This window comes from Tamandua tetradactyla, chromosome 1, assembly GCF_023851605.1.
Source record: "Tamandua tetradactyla isolate mTamTet1 chromosome 1, mTamTet1.pri, whole genome shotgun sequence".
In the NCBI taxonomy this organism is placed as follows: domain Eukaryota; kingdom Metazoa; phylum Chordata; class Mammalia; order Pilosa; family Myrmecophagidae; genus Tamandua; species Tamandua tetradactyla.
The window spans coordinates 130,566,559-130,586,959 of record NC_135327.1 but is presented as its reverse complement, the minus strand read 5'-3'; the positions used below and the strand labels follow the sequence as shown (position 1 = coordinate 130,586,959).

Below are 20,401 nucleotides of genomic sequence, written 5' to 3'. Positions count from 1 at the left end.
CCAGCCACCGCAGCCCGGGAGAGTGCACCGTTCCCAGCCGGACCAGGGCGTCACGTGTTTGGAAGGGACCTCCCCAGTCACCGTTCTCTGCGGTCTGGGAATTTCCAATCCAATTCTCTCAGTTGGTCCGGGGGGCCTCGCGTGGTGGTGGTGCCAGCCACCGCGGCTTGAGGGGACCGCCTGCCCAATTCTGCCAGCTGGCCCGGGAAGGAGGAAGGGAGGGACTCCGGCCCCTTGCCGCCCCGCCCGGGAAAGCCCGTGCCCCTCGGTGATCTCACCGGAGCTGGTTCTCCCAGACAGTCAGCCATTCCAGGATGGGGTATGCTGTTTTTTTTATCTCTGTCCTGGCTCTGGGAGCTGTTCTGTATCGTTTCTACTCCCCTAGTAGCTGTTCTGGAGGAGGAAAGGTGAGGGTGGCAAGGCTGTTGAGGACAGTGGCGGAGGAGCCGGTGAAGGCGGAAGAGGGCACGGTGGTGGTTGGAGAGCTGCTGGAGTAGGAGGAGAAAGGGAAGGATAAGATGGCGGATGGAACGCCGCCGGAGCAGAGGGGGAAAGAGAAGGGCAAGATGGCAGCGGGAGCGCTGGCAAAGAAAGAGGAAGACGAGGGCTGGATGATGGTGGGAGCGCCGCCAGCGGAGAAAGAGGAAGAGGAGGGCTGGATGGCGGCGGGAGCACCACCAGCGGAGAAAGAGGAAGAGCTGTGAAACACTTTTTAACAGAACTGAACAGAAGAACTAGAATATTGGATAGTTCTATATCTACAAATAAATCCAATCTGTAATTAACAACTTTCCCACAGAGGAAACTACTGACTTAAATGACTTCACTGGTGAAAACTCTAATAGCTATATAAGAAAAAATACCCAAGTTGTTAAACTCTTCAAAATAGAAAAAGAGGAATACATAAGAATTAACATTATGAAGATAGAAAGACCTAATACAAAAATCTGACCAGGGCCTTACTAGAAAGGAAATTTATAAGCCATCATGCACACGTATATATAAATATGTAGTATTTAACGTGTATTTAAAATTTTTCCATTTTAATTTTATTTATTTAAACAAAATTTTATAAAATTTAATCCAGCAACATATAAAAATGAAAATATACTAAGACCAGAGGAGTTTTAGTGCAAGGTTGGTTTAGCATTTGAATGTCAGTCAATATAATTTACCATCTTCACAAAATAAACAAGAAAATCCATATGGTCATCTCAATAGATGCAGAAAATAATTTGATAAAATTCAACATTGATTCATAATAATAAGCAAACTCATTAAACTCTCAATAAACTTAATAGAAAATAAATTCCTTAATTTGACAAAGGATATCTTTAAAAAGCTATACCAAACTTCATTTTTCAAATGAAATATTGAACATTTTCTCAATGAGTTCAGGAAGAATACAAGATTGTCCACTATCGCTACTTCCATTCGATAGTCTATTGAAAATCTCAGCCAGGATAATCAGACAAGGAAAAGAAAGAAAAAGTATAAATACTGTAAAAAAAAAGTAAAACTATATTTATGCACAGATGGCAGATTGTGTTCATATAAATTCAAAAAGCTATTAGAATAAATAAGTGAATTTAGCAAGGTTTCTGTATACAAGATCAATATGACAAACAGTTAGAAATATATTTATTTAAATCAGCATGTTTAACAATAGCATAACAAAACACCAATTACCTAAAGCTAAATCTTACAAGGAAAATTACAAAGCATTGCTAAGGGAAATTAAAGAAGACTTAAATAAATGTTGTATACAAAATATATAAAGAATATATACAGACTGATTTTTTAAAAAAAAAGGACAATGCATTTTTTAAATAAGCAAAACACTTGAATAGAAACATTATAAAAGAAGATATAGAAATAGCAAACAAACATCTGATAAGGCACTCAAAGTCACCTCGTACTCCAAAATGATTAAAATTCAATAAATAGAAATATCAAGCACTGATAAGGAGCTTTGATTCATTTCTGGTGGGAGGATAAATTGGTAAAACCCTTTTGAAAAAGTGTTTGGCAATAGCTCCAAAGGTAAACATATGCCTACTCTATGACCCCCACAATTCTAATCCTAGATAATATCCACTATAAATGAGCACATATGTACACCAAAAGACATTGCCCAGAATGTTCTTAGCAACTTTATCTGTAATAGCCAAACTGAAAACAATCCGGATGTCCATCATCAAGTGAATAAATAAACATTTTGTGGTATAATCATTCAATAGAATGCTACATGAAGAAGAACAAACCACTATACCAATATGTGTGCATCTCACAGACATAATATTCAGCAAAAGAAGCTAGACAAAAAAGCATGCATTCTATTTTACTACAGATGCAATGAAAAAGTCTTCATGCTTTCTGTCTGTCTGATAGTGGCAGTCAAGGTTGAAGAGGGAATATAGGAAAGTCTAAAAACTTGGGGAAGGGGAAATAATCTTTACAACTCAGAAATAAACTTTAAATAGCTAAAAAAAAAAAAAAGGATAAAAAAGCCTGCATTCTATATAATTCCACTTATATAAAGTTCAAAAACAGGCACATTTTCTTTAAGACAATAGAAGTCGGGATAGTGGTTATCCCAGGTGAAAGTTGGTTATGTTGACTGTAAATAGATAAAAATATACTTTGTGGGATGCTTATCTAGAGGTTGGTCACCAAAGTATATATGCATATGTAAAAATTAATTGTGCAATATGCTTTTTCCACTTTCCTGTATATATAATTTTAAAAAGATTTTTTTTATTTAAAAGAGGACTCTAGGTCTTATCTGTTTGCAAAATATTAAGAAACAAAGAGAAAGTTATGTCAGTCTTTTTAAGGATCTGGTTTCTCAAGATGCAGAGATGCAGTCTTGATCAATAAATGTGTTTCATAATTATTCAAAACCTTGAATTTTCAGGAAATGTTCCTGAGTCATCTCTATTTTCTTCATCCCAACCGAGAGTTACCAAAACTATTAACCTTCCAAGGTTAAAAAAAATGGGGGGACATTCATTCACCTCCCAAAAAATAAACAAACAAAAATTCAATAAATGGTGCTAAAATAATGGGATAGTCACATGGAAAAATAATGAAATGTGACCCCACCATACAGTATACAAAAAATGGGGGGGGGGGGACAATAAATGGATAAATATTTATTCTAAAAGTAGTCCCATTTTCAGACAAATGTTATCCTTTTATAAGATTGAATAAACTAATGAAATTAGCAGAAAAATAACTGCAAATAAGAAGAGCCTAAGGATAAATTTGAATGGGGGGGGGATACAGAAAAATAAAGCAAACTGGGAAATCAAATTAAAAAAAAAGAATTATGGAAACCCTATGATGGGGAGAAACAAGATTCCAAGACACTAACAATGGCAGACAAGAGATATATGTTAGATAAATGGGTTAGGGGGCTCCTCTGAAGAGGTGACATTTAAGTAAGAAGAGTGGAGTGTCCCAAGTAGAGGGAGCAGGCTGAGTCAAGAAATTAGAGTGCCAAGGAACTGAAAGAAGGCTTGTGGAATTAGAGCATGTAGAGTAAAGGGAGGTGTGAAGCAAGGTGAGTTTGAAAACAAGGTAAGATCTTAACGCCAGGCTGAGGAATTTAGATTTTATTTTAAGTAAAATGGGTGGCTATTGAAATGTTTTAAGAGATCAGATATAACATGATTTACATTTAAGAATCCTCTTAGTAATCAACAAAGAATGGGTTTATAAGAGACAACAGATAAGTGGAGGGAGACCAGTAAGAAGGTAAGAGACACTACTTGCCTGGACTAGAGTGAATTATCATCATGTTTTAGTTTTCTAGCTGCTGAAACCAATACCATGCATTAGGTTGGTTTAAACAATGGTAATTTATTGGCTGATAGTTTTGAGGCTAGGAGAAGTCCAAAATGGAGGTATTGATAAGGTGATACTTTCTTCCCAAAGTCAGTGGCATTCTTGGGCTGGCTGCTGGCAATCCTTGGCCCTTGGCTTTTCTGCCACAAGGCAATGCACATGGACGCCTCTCTTGGCTTCTAAATTCCACTGACTTCTGGCTTCTGGATTCACCCTCAGGCTTCTCTCTCTGTGACCTTGCCTATGACTATAAAATATACCTGATATATATGAAAACATTATTTGCTTACATAAAAGACTGAGAAGTACACACAAATTCAAAGAACTGCATCTTGTAAATCCACTTTATTGACATATCAGCATATATTTGGGTCATTTTTTTCAGTTATTCATTCCTTCAGAAGAGTTTAAATGTCTCTCATGAAATTATAATGCTTTAAAATAATTATAAAGATGAGATTTCCCAAAGGAGGCTGTTTTTGCCTGAAGTTATTCTAATCAACAATATTCCTTTACAATTGGATGATTATTGTCTTTTCTTGTCTTTAAAACTTTAAGGATTTTAGTATGTTCATTTTCTTTCCTAGCTCTGAAACAAAAGCTGTAAAAGAAAGGAACATTAAAAAGAGGATGTATTAGTTTCCAAGGTGCTAAAACAAATACCATAAATGAGTTGGCTTAACAACAGGAATTTCAGAGGCCAGAGGGCTTGCCTCTTCTCTCTGGCCAGCAATCTTAAGGGTTCCTTTGCTTTTCTGTTCACACGCCAATGTACATGGTAATATTTTCTTCTTTCTCTTCAGGGCTCTGATAAGTTTCAACTTCTGGTTGCTGCCTATGGCATCCTCTCTCTGTGACCACTTTCCGTGCTAAGGACTTCACCCATAATGGATTAAAGCCCATTCTCTTTCAGTTTAGACTAACTAATAGCATCTCCAAAGGCCCTGTTTACAAACGGATTCCTGTCCGCAGGACCAGGAGATGGGACCTGAACATGGCATTTCTGGAGGACATGATTCAATCCCCAACAGAGGAAAAATTATTTCTAAAATCCGTTACTCTTAACAACTGATCAGCAAGAGATAAAGAAGAAAGTAAGAGGCTACCTCAAAAATCATTCCAATACATAAGTTAATGTTCTTAAATATGAAAATTTCTGTCATTTTCATGCTTCAATGAAAATCATGTGTATGCTTTGCATAATGTTTCATTCTAAGGTTCATCATGTGATTTTGTTTATTTTTGTGTCCATTCTGTAAATGAATTCAAGTGGCAGTTATTTAGATCCCCTACTAAAATAGTGATTCATATAATAATAATGAGAAAAATAATGTTAACTAAAAGCTATTATTTAGAGAGTGACATCATCAACATGGCAATGTAAGACATATCCCCAGTGATTCAGTGAATAAAAAGACAAATCCCATTTGCTTAGAACTCTGGAGCAGAGACTGGAGAGGTACTCCACAAAGGCTGAATGGAAGAAAAAGAACAATATCAGATAGGAAGCTTCCATTCCAGACCTGCCAATCCTCTTCCCTTCCCCACTCAGTCCCACACAGCTTGGGAGTTGCTCAGAGGCAGTGGTCAAGATCCTCCCCACCCCCCACCAGGACAGAGACCATAGAGGCACTCATAGCAGTGAGTGAGAACCACACTCATACCCTGGAACAGGGACCCAAGCCTAGAGAAACCCAGGGCAGAACACTGAACGAATGTTGCAAACAAAAAAGCCCACTGGTAAGGGAGTGGTAGAGGATATGGTAGAAGACTGGCAAGTGCTCCTTCAATTCAATTTCTGCTGGCTGAACCACTTAAATACAAAACAGAATCTTCTGGAGTGATCCACTTTTCTGAATTGATCTCATCAGACTCCCCAGGGCAGAATAGCTAATGGGGAAGAAGCAGAAGGCAGAAAAGACTAACTGAGAGAAAAAAAAGGGGGGGTGTGTGAGTAGTAAACCAAACTGCTATAAGATAGGACGTTCCAAAATTGGGCACTGAATGAAGGAGAGAATTTAAACAAATCACAGGAGCTGGGGAGAAAATTCTGCACAAAAACAAACAGAAAAGATCAAGATTCCTGGAGAAGGAACAGAGGAAAAGATGCTTCTCCTGGAGGTGAAAAATGTATGCAAAAATATATAATCTTAAAACTCATACCACTCATATTAGTGCAGAAGAAGAAGAGTTGAGAGAATCTGATCAATTAAACAAGGGCTATTCAAATAGTCTAGAAGAAGTTGGATAATGAGCCAAAGAGGAGCCTGAACACAAAGCCTATCAACAATAAAACCTTAAATAAGAGTGAGAAATTGGCCTTCTGAGTTAAGTCATCAAGGTAATCAGATCCTAGACATCTGCAAAAAAATTAGAAGCCCTACTGAGAAACAGGAAGGTATGGCCCCGTCAAGGGACCATATTAAAACTTCAGAGGAGACACAGCATTTGAAACAACTAATTAAAGTTCAAACTATCTCCCAAATCAATTAAAAATGATGTAGTAAAATATGAATAAAGAGATCACGGACATTAAAAAGGTAATGTGTGAGCATAAAGAAGAATTTTGAAGTATAAAAAGAAACATAACAGAAAATCATGGGGATGAAAGGCACAATAGTAGAGATTAAAAATACACTAGAGGGTGGGCCATGAAGGCTCAGTGGCAGAGTTCTTGCCTGCCATGCTGGAGACCCGGGTTCGTTTCCCAGTGCCTGCCCATGTGAAAAAGAAAAAAATACATGAAAGGTATGCAATAGGAGATATGAACAGGCAGAAGAATGAATCAGTGAACTAGAAAAGAGAATGATCAAAATCATAGATATACAGAAAATAATTGAAAAAAGAATAGAGCAGTCTCTAAGGTATTTGAGTAACAGCATGAAGTACACAGCATATGCACCTGGTTGCCCAGAAGGAAAAGAGAAGGGAAAAGAGGCAGAATGAATATATGAGGAAATAATGCCTGAAAATTACCCACCTATTGTAAAAGGCATAAATACACATGTCCAAGACGCTCAACAAACTCCAAATGAATAAATCCAAATAGCTTACTCTGAGACACATATTAATCAGAATGCCAAATGTCAAAGATAGAAGGAAAATTCTGAAAACAGTAAGAGAATAGCAATACATTACATACAAGGGATTCTCACAAAGCCTAAGTGGTGATTTCTCATCAGAAACCATGGAGACAAGAAGGCAGTGGTATGATATATTTAAGGTGCTGAAAGCAAAAAAAACACCAGACAAAAATTCTTTATCCAGCGAAACTGTCCTTCAAAAATGAAGGAGAGTTTAAAATAGTCATAGAAAAACAGAAACAGAGAGTCTGGCAAAAAAAGATTCACTCTACAAGAATTACTAAAGAGGTTCTATAGGTTGAAGGAAAAAGACAAGGGTGGGTTGGAGTAGTGTAAAGAAATGAAGATTATCAGTAAGGGAAACTAAAAGGGTAAAGACAAAACCCAGTAGGATTGTAACTTCAACTCTACTCTTTAATTTCTTTAAGAGTCAGGATACAATTCAACAAGAAAGAGGCATACTTCCTGATAATGGGCGTGCAAAATATTAAGTGTTGTGCTGCTTTGAAAGGATGTATGACCCCTAGAAAAGCCAAGTTTTAATCTAAATCCCATTTTGTAAAGGCAGAATAATCCTATTCAATGCTGTATGTAATTAGATCATCTCCCTGGAGATGTAACCCAATCAAGAGTGGTTGTGAAACTGGATTAGGGGAGATGTGTCTCCACCCATTCGGATGGGTCTTGAATGGTTTACTGGAGTCCTATAAAAGAGGAAACATGTTGGAGAATGAGAGAGATTCAGAGAGAGCCAGAGAAGAACGGCATAGCCACAAGAAGCAGAGAGCCCACAAGCCAGCGACTTTTGGAGATGAAGAAGGAAAATGCCTCCTGGGGAGCTTCATGAAACAGGAAGCCAGGAGAGAAAGCTAGCAGATGACGCTTTGCTTGCCATGTGCCCTTCCAGCCGAGAGAGAAACTGTGTCTGTGTTCGCCATGTGCCTCCTTACTTGAGAGAGAAACCCTGAACTTCATCAGCCTTCTTGAATCAAGGTATCTTTCCCTGGATGCCTTTGATTGGACATTTCTATAGACTTGTTTTAATTGGGACATTTTTTCAGCCTTAGAACTGTAAACTATCAACTCATTAAATTCCCCTTTTAAAAGCCATTCCGTTTCTGGTATATTGCATTCCGGCATCTAGCAAACTAGAACAGTGGTAAAGTGGAACAAAAGCAACATAACGAGAATCAGAGGGATAGGGGAGGAAAGAACATGTATGTTACTGAAGCTATATTGGAATTTTTTCAAATTAGTAAGTTATAGATGTAACCTATACCCACAGTAACCATAAAGAAAGCATTTTTAAAATATACAGAAACAGAAATCAGACACATCACAAAAGATTATCTGTCGAGAAAAGAAGGTTGCAAAATAGGAAAAGGGAGACAAAAAAATTGATGTGTAAAAAGAAAAAGAAAAAAATGACTGAAGTACTGCCTTTACAATAATTACACTGAATGTTATTATTATTAATAATATCATTAACTTTCATTAATGATGTTAATGTGATTAACATTGTGTTGTTGTAAATAATTAATTTTCAAGCATAATTTCACATTTAATTGTGAAAGACTGACACAAATTCACAGAATGGATAAAAAAAGCACAATCTAATTGTACATTGTTTATGAGACTCCCCTTAGAAAGAGACACAAAGAGAATGAAAGTGAAAGGGTGACAAAAGATATCCCATGCAAATAATAACCAAAAAAGAGCTAGGGTAGCTATACTAGTATCAGATAAAATAGGCTTTATGTCAAAAGCTGTCATAATAGATAAATAAGCACCTTATATATTAATAAAGGGGGTAATCCACCAAGAAGAAATAGCAATCATAAATATTTACGCACCTAACAATAGTGCCCCAAAATATTTGAGGTAAACACTGGCAAAACTGAAGGGAGAAATAGAACCTCTGTAATAATAGTTGGAGACTTCAATATACTATGCACATCAATAGATAGAACAGGAAGATCAATAAGGAAACAGACAATGTGAATAATATAATAAATGTACTAGACTTAACAGATATACATGAACATTGTGCCCCAAAACAGGATGTACATTCTTCTCAAGTGCACATGGATCATTCTCCAGGATAGACCACATCTTGGGTCACAAAACAAGTCTCCATAAATTTAAAAAGAGTGAAATTATATAAAGCATCTTCTCCCTACATAATGGAATGAAGCCGGAAATCAATAAGAGGCAGAAAACTGGAAAAGTCACAAATATATGGATGTTAAGTAACACACTGTTAAACAATCAGTGGGTCAAAGAAGAAATTGCAAGGAAAATCAGTAAATCTTTTGAAAAAATGAAAATGAGAATATAACATATCAAAACATATGAGATGCAGTGAAGGCAGTTTGAGAGGGAAATTTATAGCTCTACATTCTTATGTTAATAAAGAAGAAATAGCTAAAATTAAAGACCTAACTGCACACCTGAATGAACTAGAAAAGGAACAGCAACCTAATTCCAAAGCAAATAGAAGGAAAGTGATAAAGATTAGAGCAGAAATAAACAAAATTCAGAATAATAGAACAACAGTGAGAGTTAACAAACCAAAATTTGATTCTTTGAAAAGATCAATAAAATTGACAATCCCTTAGCTTCACTGATAAAGAAAAAGACAGAGAAGACATAAATAAATAAAATCAGAAATGAGAGAGGGGACATTACTACTGACCTTGCAGAAATAAAAAGGACCACATGAGAATACTATAAGCAAATATTTGCCAACAAATTAGACAACCTAGGTGAAAAGGACAAATTCCTAGAAACACAAGAACAACCTCCAGTGACTCTAGAAGAAATAGAAGACCTCAACAGACCAATTACAAATAGAAATTGAATTAATCCACTAAAACCTTCCAAAAAAGAAAAGCCCAGGGCCAGATGGTTTCACATGTGACTCCTATCAAATAAGAATAATTATTGTCAACCCTGTTCAAACTGTTCCAAAAAAAAAAAAATTGAAGAGGAAGGAGCATTACCTAACTCATTCTACAAGGCCACCATCATGCTAAAACCTAACCCAGATAAAGATAATATGAGAAAAGAAAATTACAGACCAAATTCTCTTATGAATATAGATGCATAAATCTCCAATGAAATACTTGTAAATTAAATCCAATAACAAAGGAAAAGAAGTATATAATCAATTGAGTGGGTACTATTCCAAGTATGCAAGGGGGGTTTCAACATAAGAAAATCAATGAATGTATTACTCCACATTAATAAAAATGAAGTGTAAGGCTACATAGTCTCCATTGACACAGAAAAGGCAGTTGATGGACACTAGCACCCCTTCTTGATAAAAACACTTAGAAAAACAGGAATAGAAGGAAACTTCCTCAACATGATAAACATATATGAAGAATCCATAGCTAACATCACACTTAATTGTGAACGACTGAAAGCTTTTCCTCTAAGATCTAGAAGAAATCAAGGATGCCCACTGTTCCCCCTGTTGTTCAACATTTACCGGAAGTTCCAGCCACAGCAGTTAGGCAAGACAAATAAATAAAAGGCATACAAAATGGAAAAAAGAAGTAAAGCTTTCACTATTTGCAGATGACTACAAAGGTACTAGAGTTAATAAATGAATTCAACAAATGGTAGTGTAGAAGATCAACATGGAAAAATCTATAGCATTACTATACACTAGTAATGAGTATTGTGAGGAGGAAATAAAGGAAAATATTGCATTTATAATACCAGCTAAAAGAATCAAATGTCTAGGAATAAATTTAACCAACAATGCAAAGGACTTGTATACAAAAAGTACAAAACATTGCTATAAGAAATAAAATAAAACCTAAATAAATGGAAAGACATTCGCTGTTCATGAATTGGGACAAAGATATTGTTAAGATGTCAATTTTACTCAAAATGATTTCCAAATTCAATGCAATCCAAATCCAAATTCCAACAGCCTCTGTTCCAGAAATGGAAAAGCCAATTATCAAATTTATTTGGAAGAGTAAATGGTTGTAAATAGGCAAAAAAAAAAAAAAATCTTGAAAAAGAATGAAGTTAAAGGGCACACAATTCTTAACTTCAAAGCATATTCCAAAGCTACAGTGATTGATACAACATGATGTCATCACAAGGATAGATATGTTGACCAATGGAATCAAATCAAAAGGTCTGAAATACACCCTCACCCCCATGGCCAATTGATTTTTTAACATTTTTATTGTGAAAAGTGATAAATTTCAAAGTGCAGTTAAACAAGTATTTACAGAGCAAATTTTAAAGTTTGGTAGGAGTTTCAGTTTCACAATTTCAGGTATTTCCTTCTAGCTGTTTTAATAGACTAGAAACTAACAAGAAATATCAATATAGTGATTCAAGTATTCACAATCTTTTGTCAAATCCTAACTTCTCTGTTACTACTCCTTCCTCTCATTTGATCATTCTCACAATCTTTACGGATATTTGGGCAATGACTGTTCTAAATTCTTCACGTTGAAAAGGAGTGTGGACATTATGGGGTAGGGGGATGCAACTAGTTGATGTTCTTGGAGAGACTAGTATCTTTGGGTTTCGGTGCTTATCTGGCATAGGAACAATCTGGAAGTTTTAAGTTTCTGAAAAATAAACTTAGTGAAACTCTTATAGAGGCTTACATAACCTCAGATAGAGCCCAGTATATTTCTTCAGCTTTCAGAAATACTGCTGGTTAAGGCTTTGCATACTGTGGCATTAGCACTATCTAACTGAAGCTTGCATGAGAGTAACCTCCAGAATAGCCTCTCAAATCTATTTGAAATATTTTAGCCACTGATATCTTATTTTGATACATTTCTTTTCTCCCTTTTGGCCAGGTAGGCACTGTCAATCCCACAATGCAAGGGCCAGGCTCAGCCCTGGGAATCATGTCTCATATTGCTAGGGAGACTTAGACCCCTGGAAGTCACGTCCTACATAGGGGGGAGGATAATGAGTTTCCCTGAATCACTAGGATTAGGGAGAGAGAGAGGCCACATCTGAGCAACATAAGAGGCCCTCTGAAAGTGACTCATGCATAATTATAGATAGGCTTAGAAAGAAATTTCATAAGCACAAGCCTCAACATCCAGGGCTTAGCCTATGTTTGAAAGAGTATCAGGAATTTCCCAATTCAGGAAATTTAATAGTTCCATATTTATTCCCCAGTCCCTCAAGAGACTATGCCAATATTTTTACTTATTTTCCTAACAAACTCTGGAATATATCAGGTTATTAAATTAAGCTATAGAGAATTACAAGATCTCATTCCCAATTCTAGGCTCCATGTTTTTAAGTTAGTAAATGAACTGGCCAGACAGGTTAAGATAGTGTGCTACAGAAATTTAAATTTTCGACGAAATAAACATCTCCTCCTTTGGTCCCATACAATAGGTGAAGTTTTAAAATACAGACAATATCATCCATTACCCTGTATTATGATTTACCTTAGTCCCAAGAAGATCAGCTTCATTCTAATCTCTAATTGATGTCTAATCGCTTTTTTTGCCTTTTTTTTAATGTTTTACGGAGCATTACCGACTTTCGAAACTACAGAACCCGAACTCTGAGTCTTAGGTGTGATGCACGTACCAAAAGTTCCAGGGAAATACAGGATATATACATAGAACACAGCATCTCAGAATTTAGAAATAAGGCTTAAAGTTCAGGAATAAATGTGACTTCTGCAAAAGCTTACAATCTAGGACCTAATTTTCTTATAAGCATTTTCTAAAAGAGAATATACAATATTTGTCCCTTTGTTTCTGGCTTATTTTGCTCAACCTAATATCCTCAAGATTCATTCACCTTGTTACATGCCTCACAACTTCATTCCTTTCTATAGCTGCACGATATTCCATCATATGTATACACCACAGTTCACCCTTCTCAGTTGATGAGCCACCTCATGAATAATGTCACCATGAACATCAGTGTGAAAATGTCTATTAGAGGCCCTTCTTTCAGTTCTTCCAGGTCTATTCCCAGTAATTCCCACTAATTATTCCCAGCCTAATCATATGGTGACCCTATATTTTGCCTCCTATGGATTTACTACATTACCCTCCTGAAGGGATTGCACCATTCTGCAACCCTACCAGCATTGACTAGGGATACTTCTCTCTCACATTTTTTCAAACACTTGAATCTTTCTGTTTATTTATTTATTTATTTATTTTGAATCTGAAGATTTTATTGAAATATATTCACATAGCATATATTCTATCCAAAATAAACCATCAATGTCTAACAGTATCATTTATGATGTCTAATAGTAACAGTACCTCATTTAGTTGTACAACTATCACCCTCAATTCTAGAAAGTTTTCATTGCTCCAAAGAGAAAAGTAAGAGATGGACATACCCATGACAAAGAGAAAACCCTAAACACACCATAACACTTGTCCCCTGCCAATTATTTACCTGTAGTATTATTGTGCTACAAGTGATATATTTCTGTTAAATGTAATTCATAGCATGCAATAGGTAGATTTCCCCATATACCACATTATTATAACTTTTTGTACAGCTGTGTCATACCTTAAAATAGTTTATCCAAAAGCTACTTATATTTGTAGTATTAATCTGTGAGATACATGACTTAAAACAACCCCTTTCAATCTTATTCACCTTCAGTAGGGCATTATTACATATAATTCCATTAACATACTACCAATACGTCTATCCATTCAAGACATTTAAGATCCACCTTGTTAACAAGCCAGTACACATTAGGTAACTGCCCCCCCCCCCTTCTCTAGCATCTATCTATCTCTAGGTCACCTTTTAAGAGTCTAAGTTTACAATTTCTAGGGTGTTCATATTAATGAAATCATACAGTAGCTGTAGTTTTCTGTATAGCTTATTTCACTCAGCATTATTTCTTCAAGGTTCATCCATGTTATCATACGCTTCAGGACCTCATTTCTTCTTACACTGCATAATATTCCATCATAGTGTCTACAGCACTTTGTTTACCCACTTGTCTGTTGATGGGCACTTGAATTGTCTCCATCTTTTGGCAATTGTGAATAATGCCGCTATAAATATTGGTGTGCAAATGCCTGTTCATGTCACTGCTTTCAGAGTTTCTGGGTATATATTGAATAGTGAAATTGCCGGATCATAGGGTAACTTGATATTTAGTTTTCTGAGGAAATTCCGAACTGTCCTCAACAGCAGCTGTACCGTTATAGCTACACCAGTGGTTAAGTGTTCCAATTACTCCACATCTTCTTCAACATTTGTAGTTTCCTGATTGTTTAATAGCAGACGTTCTTATAGGTGTAAGATGAGACCTGATTATGGTTTTGATTTGCCTTTCCTAAATAGCTAATGAAGCTGAACGTCTCTTCAAGTGCTTTTTAGCCATTTGTATTTCCCCTTCAGAAAAATGTCTATTCCTATCTTTACCCCACTTCATAATTGGGTTGTTTGTTCTTTGTCATTAAGTTGTAGGATTCTTTATATATATACCGGATATCAAACACTTATCAGATAAACGGTTTTCAATTATTTTCTTCTATTGAGTTGGCTCCCTCTTCAACTTTTTGACAAAGTCCTTTGAGGCACAAAAGCTTTTGATTTTAAGGGGTGCACATTTATCTATGTTTTCTTTAAGTGCTTGTGTTTTGGTTGTAAAGTCCATGAAGCCACTACTCATTATGAGGTCGTGAGGATGTTTCCTTATATTTTCTTCCAGGAGTTTTTATGGTACTGGCTCTTATATTTAGGTCTTTGATCCACTTTGAGTTCATTTTTGTGCAGGGAGTGAGGTAAGGCTCTTCTTTAATTCCTATGGTTATGCATATCCAGCTCTCCCAGTCCCATTTATTGAAGAGACTATTGTGTCCCAGTTCCATGGATTTGGAGCCTTCTGAGAAATCAATTCATGATAGATCTGGGGGTCTATTTATGAACTCTCAATTTGATTCCACTGATCAATACATCTATCTTTTTGTCAATATCATGGTATTTTGACTACTGTGGCTTTATAATACACTTTAAAGTCAGGAAATATAAGCCCTCCCATTTTGTTGTTATTTTTTAAGGATATTTTGACAATTTGAGACCTCTTTCCCTTCCAAATAAATTTGGTGACTTGCTTTTCCAAGTCTGCAAAGTAGGTTGCTGGAATTTTGATTGGTATTGCATTAAATCTGTAGATCAGTTTGGGTAGAATTGACATCTTAGCAACATTAAGCCTTCTATTCATGAACGCAAAAACAATCTTTCCACCTATTTAAGTCCTCTGATTTCTTTTAACAAAATTTTGTAATTTTCTTGATCCTGGTATGTAATTCTTTTAATGTGCCTTTGGATTTGATCTGCAAGTATTTTGTTAAGAATTTTTGCACCTATATTCCTTAGGGAGATTGACCTGTATGTAGTTTTCCTTTGTTGTAGTATCTTTATGTGGTTTGGTTTAGAGTGATGATAGCATCATAAAATGAATAAGGTAATGTTCCTTTTCTTTAATTTTTTGGAACACTTTGAGCAGAAATTGCATTACTTCTTTTTGGAATATTTGGTAAAATTTCTCTATGAAGCCATCTGATCCTGGGGTTTTCTTTGTAAGAAGGTTTTTGATAACTGATTGAGTCTCTTTACTTGTGATTGATTTGTTGAGGTCTCCTATTTCTTCTCAAGTTAGTATGGGATGTGCATGCGCTTCTGGGAAATTGTCTGTTTCCTCTAAGTTATTTAGCTTGTTGGCATACAATTGTTCATAGTATCCTCTTAGGATCTTTTTTACTTCTTCAGGATCCCCTTCTCATTTCTGATTTTGTTTATTTGAATCTTCTCTCTTTTTGGTCTGTCAGTTTATCTAAAGGTTTGTCAATCTTCTTAATCCTCTCAAAGAATCAATCGACTTTTGGTTTTATTAATTCTCTCTATTGTGTTTTTGTTCTCCAATTTATTTATTTCTGCTTTAATCTTTATTTCTTCTCTTCTACTTGCTTCAGGGTTAGTTTGCTGTACTTATTCTAACTTCTTCAATTGTTCATTTAGGTCTTTGATTTTAGGTCTTTCTTCTTTTCTAATGTATGCAGTTAGAGTCATACATTTCCCTCTCAGTGCAGCCTTCATTGCATCCCAAAGGTTTTGATACATTGTATTCTTGTTTTCATTCATCTCCAGATATTTACCAATTTCTCTAGCAATTTCTTCTTCAATACACTGGTTGTTTAACCTCCATATATTTGTGAAAGCTCTATTTCTTAGGTGGTTATTTATTTCCAGCTTCATTCCATTATGGTCAGCATAAGTGCTTTGAATAATTTCAGTCTTCTTAAATTTATTGAGACCTGTTTTGTGCTCCAATATATGATTGATCTGGAGAACATTCCATGAGCACTACCAAAGAATGTATAGCCTGGTGTTTGGGAATGGAATGATCTAACATATTTGTTAAGTCTCATTCATTTATCACACTGTTTACATTCTCTATTACCTTATTTATCCTCTGTCTTGTTGTTCTATCTATTTAAAAAAAAGAGTAGTTTATTGACATCTCCCACAATTATTGTAAAACATCTATTGCACCCTTCAATTTTTCCAACATTTGCCTTATGTACTTTGGAGGCCCTTGATTGTGTGCATAAAGATGTTTAATTGTTATTTCTTCTTGGTGTATTGTCCCTATTACTAACAAATAGTGTCTTTCCTTGTCTCTCATAACATGTTTGCATTTAAAATCTATTTCATCTGGTATTAGCATAGCTACCCCTGCTTTCTTTTGGTTACAGCTTGAATGGAATTTTTTTCCCATCCTTTCACTCAATCTATCTGTATCCTTGGGTCCAAGATAATCTCCTGTAAACAGGGTATAGATGGATCATATTTTTAAATCCATTGTGTCTATCTGTACCATTTAATTGGAGAGTTTAATCCGTTCACATTCAAAGTTATTACTATAAAGGTAGGACTTGAACCAACCATCTTAACCTTTGGTTTTTATTTGTCAGATATATTTTCTCCTCTCTCTCTTTATATCCTTTAAGTTACTAATGGTCTTCAATTCTGTGTCCTTCTCCAGACCTCTCCCTCCTGTCTTGTTTTTTTTTTTAATTTGTTCCCCTCAGCTGACAGAACTCCCTTTATTATTTCTTTCAGGGCAGATCTCTGTTAAATTCTCTCACATTTGTTCATCTGGGAAGATTTTAAACTTTCCCTCACTTTTGAAGGACAGCTTTGCTGGATAAAAAATTCTTGGCTGACAATTTTTCTCATTCAGAATGTTAAATTTGTCATACCACTGCCTTTCTGCCCCTTGTAACTGCTGAGTAGTCAGTCCTTAGTTTCACGTGGCTTCCCTTGAATGCGATGAATTGCTTTTCTCTTGCTGCTTTCAGACCTTTCTTCTTTTCTTCAGTATCTGGCAATCTAATTAGTATGTGTCTTAGAGTGGGTCTATCTGGATTTATTCTATTTGGAGTTCACTGGGCTTCTTTGATTTTCATATTTATGAGGGTTGAGAAGTTTTCCCCAATTATCTCTTCAAATACTACTCCTAGCCCTTTGCTCTTCTCTTTTCCTTCTGGGGCACCAGTGATTATTATATTTGCGTGCTTCATTTTGTCCATCATTTCCCCAAGATCCAATTCTAATTCTTCCATCTTTTTCACCATTTGTTCTTTTGTGCATTCACATTCAATTGTTCTGTTCTCTTGTTCACTTATTCTTTCTTCTGCTTCTTCAAATCTGAGGTTCGGTGTCTCTAGTTTTTTGTTTTTTTCTTTTGCATGGGCAGGCACTGGGAATCAAACCCAGGTCTATGGAATGCTCTCCAGTATGTTTTTAATTTGATCTACAGTATCAAATTAAATTTCCATAAGATCTGATATTTTTCTATTTTACTCTTTCAAATTTTTCATTACACTCTTCTAGTGTCTTCTTGATATCTTTTATGTCTTTAGCCATCTCACTGAAGTTATTTTGGAGATTTGCATGTATTTCTTTGATTACTTGTTCCAAATTCTGTATTTCCTCTGGCTTTTTAATTTAGTCATTTAATTTCACCATCTCTTCTTGCATCTTCATGTACTTTGTGATTTTCTTCTGATTTCTAGGCATTGATTATCTTGATAAGTTTATTTTGAAAGTTTATTTCCCTCGCTCACCTAAGATTTTACATTTGCTTGGGTTTGCGTTGAAGATCACAAAGCAGTCTGCCAAAGTAAACTTTCCCTGTCTTCTCAGCAGACAGCACTCTTGGACTACCTCTTCTCTACAACCCCATCTCCCCCAAACTGTGGAAGTGCACTGGGCTATGCTCCAACCAGACTACAATCCAGCCAATGCCATTGCTCTCCATGTGTACTATTAGCCACAGACTCTGGGAGTAGGGATTGGGGACTGTAAACCTTGAGTGAGACATCGCCTGTGGGCACAATGTGTCTGGCACTTCCAAGGCTCCTATGTGGAAAGGTTTCAGATTGCAGGATTGAGAGTTTCCATTTCACCAGCCAACAGCAAGCTCAGGAGTGATCTGCTTTTGGCTGTCCCACAAAACCTGGGTTTGTATGAGGGCACTCCTTTGACAGTTGTGTTGTCAGTGTTTCTCAGACAAAACAGGACTTGGTACCTGTGCAGGATATGTAGACCAACTCTGACTGCCCCAGGGATAGGAGCTGGAGATGTTCTGGTAGATCCCACAATACCCCCGTATCTAATGGTCTGCCATAGATGCATACTGTTCAGTGACTTAATAGTCCTCAGAGGCTTTTAGCCTCCAAGCTTAGGCAGCATCTGCTTGGGCAGGGCTGAATTGCCTTCAAGCCCTGGCTGAGTCTGACTGGCTGGGGCTGAATTACCTCTGAGTGTTGGCTGAGTCTGTCCAGGCCCTCTGAGCCCTGGGTGCCTCTGACTGGGCTGTTGGGGCTGAATTACTTCTGAGCCCCAGGCTGCTTCTGACGGGGTGGAACTCAATTACTTCATGGAGCTCCAGCTGTGTCTGACTGGGTGGCGCTACAGCTGCAGGGTTTTTGTTCCCTCACTTCACCAGCCAAAATTGGGCTCAACGTGGGGCTGTGTTCTCGACTTTACCTGTGGCAGAGGATGCCGAGGATTCCTTCAGTTGCCTCAGTCTGCCACCTTCCCCAGGTAAGATCAGGCCTCCCACCATGAGTGGGTGAGGGTCACCAGGACCCATTGCTTTTGGGAATGTAAAATTGTGCAGCCACTCTGGAAGACAGTTTGGCAGTTCCCCAGAAGGCTAAGTATAGAAGTGTCATATGACCCAGAAATCTCACTAATAGGAATATTATATTAGGAATACAGATATTCTTCTTTCAGAAGAATAGAAAGCAGAGACTCAAATAGATATTTATGCACTTATGTTCGTATTGGCACTATTCATAGTTGCCAAAAGACAGATACAATGCAAGTATCCATCAACTCATGAATGGATAAACAAAATATGATATATGCATAAAATAGAATATTGTTTAGCCATAAAAAGGAATGTAGTCCTCATACATGTGACAGCATGAAACCTGGACGAACCTTGAGGACATTATGCTGAGTGAAATAAGCCAGACATAAAAGGATAAATAGTATATGATCTCACGGATATGAACTGATTATAATAAAGGTAGAATCTAGAGTATAGTTTTCTAGGGGATAGATTGCAGTTAAAGAAGGGGAAGTCAATGCTTAATTTGTACAGAATTTCTTTTTGATTGTAGAGGTTTGGAAATGGATGGTGTTGATGGAGCACATTATTGTGAGTATAATTAACAGCACTGAATTATATAGGTGAAGGTGGTTAAAAGAGGAAACATTAGGTGTTTATATTACTAGAATAAAAATTAAAAGATAATGCATAAGACTATGTAACACAGTGAACCCTATTGTAGATGATGGACTAAAGTTAACAGTAAAAGTATAAGAATGTTCTTCCATGAATTATAACAACTGAACGATACTAATACATGGTATTAATAATAAGGTAGAATACAGAAAAAATGCACCTAATGTAAACTAAGGATATAGTTAACAGTACTATTTTAATAATATTTCATCAATTATAACAAAGGTAACAACTACTATTAAAAAATAGTACAACTACAATAAAGAACTATCATCAGTTGCAACAAATGTTCATAGCAATGCAAGGTGTTGGTGGCAGGGTGATGTGCTGGTTTGAAAGGATTATGTACCTGTAAAAGCCATGTTTTAATCCTGATCCATCTGGTGGGAGCAGCTATTTCTTTTAATCCCCATTCAATAATGTAGGTTGGAATCTTTTTATTAGATTATCTCAATGGAGATGTGACACACCCAATTGTAGGTATTAACTTTTGATTAGATGGAGATGTGACTCCACTTATTCCAGGTAGGTCTTAATTAGTTTACTGGAATCTTTTAAAGGAGGGAACCATTTTGGAAAAAACCTTGAGTGCAACAGAGCCACACAAGAGAATATGAAAATCAGCAGAATCGACACAGCCAGAGACCTTTGGAGG

General features: G+C 36.4%; 1 protein-coding gene across 9 annotated transcripts in view; it reads right to left on the bottom strand.

Moving 5' to 3' along the window:
- Positions 1-20,401, bottom strand: part of LOC143674793 (uncharacterized) — a 447,599-nt gene that overhangs the window by 292,689 nt on the left and 134,509 nt on the right. For 8 of the 9 annotated variants that reach the window (XR_013171297.1, XR_013171291.1, XR_013171338.1 and 5 more), the window contains one exon: positions 4,224-4,450. The exons of the other annotated variant lie outside the window; for it this stretch is intronic. The gene's annotated coding sequence lies outside the window, so the exon portion shown is untranslated. Of the gene's footprint in view, positions 1-4,223; positions 4,451-20,401 lie in introns of those variants that run through there. 9 annotated transcript variants of the gene reach the window in all.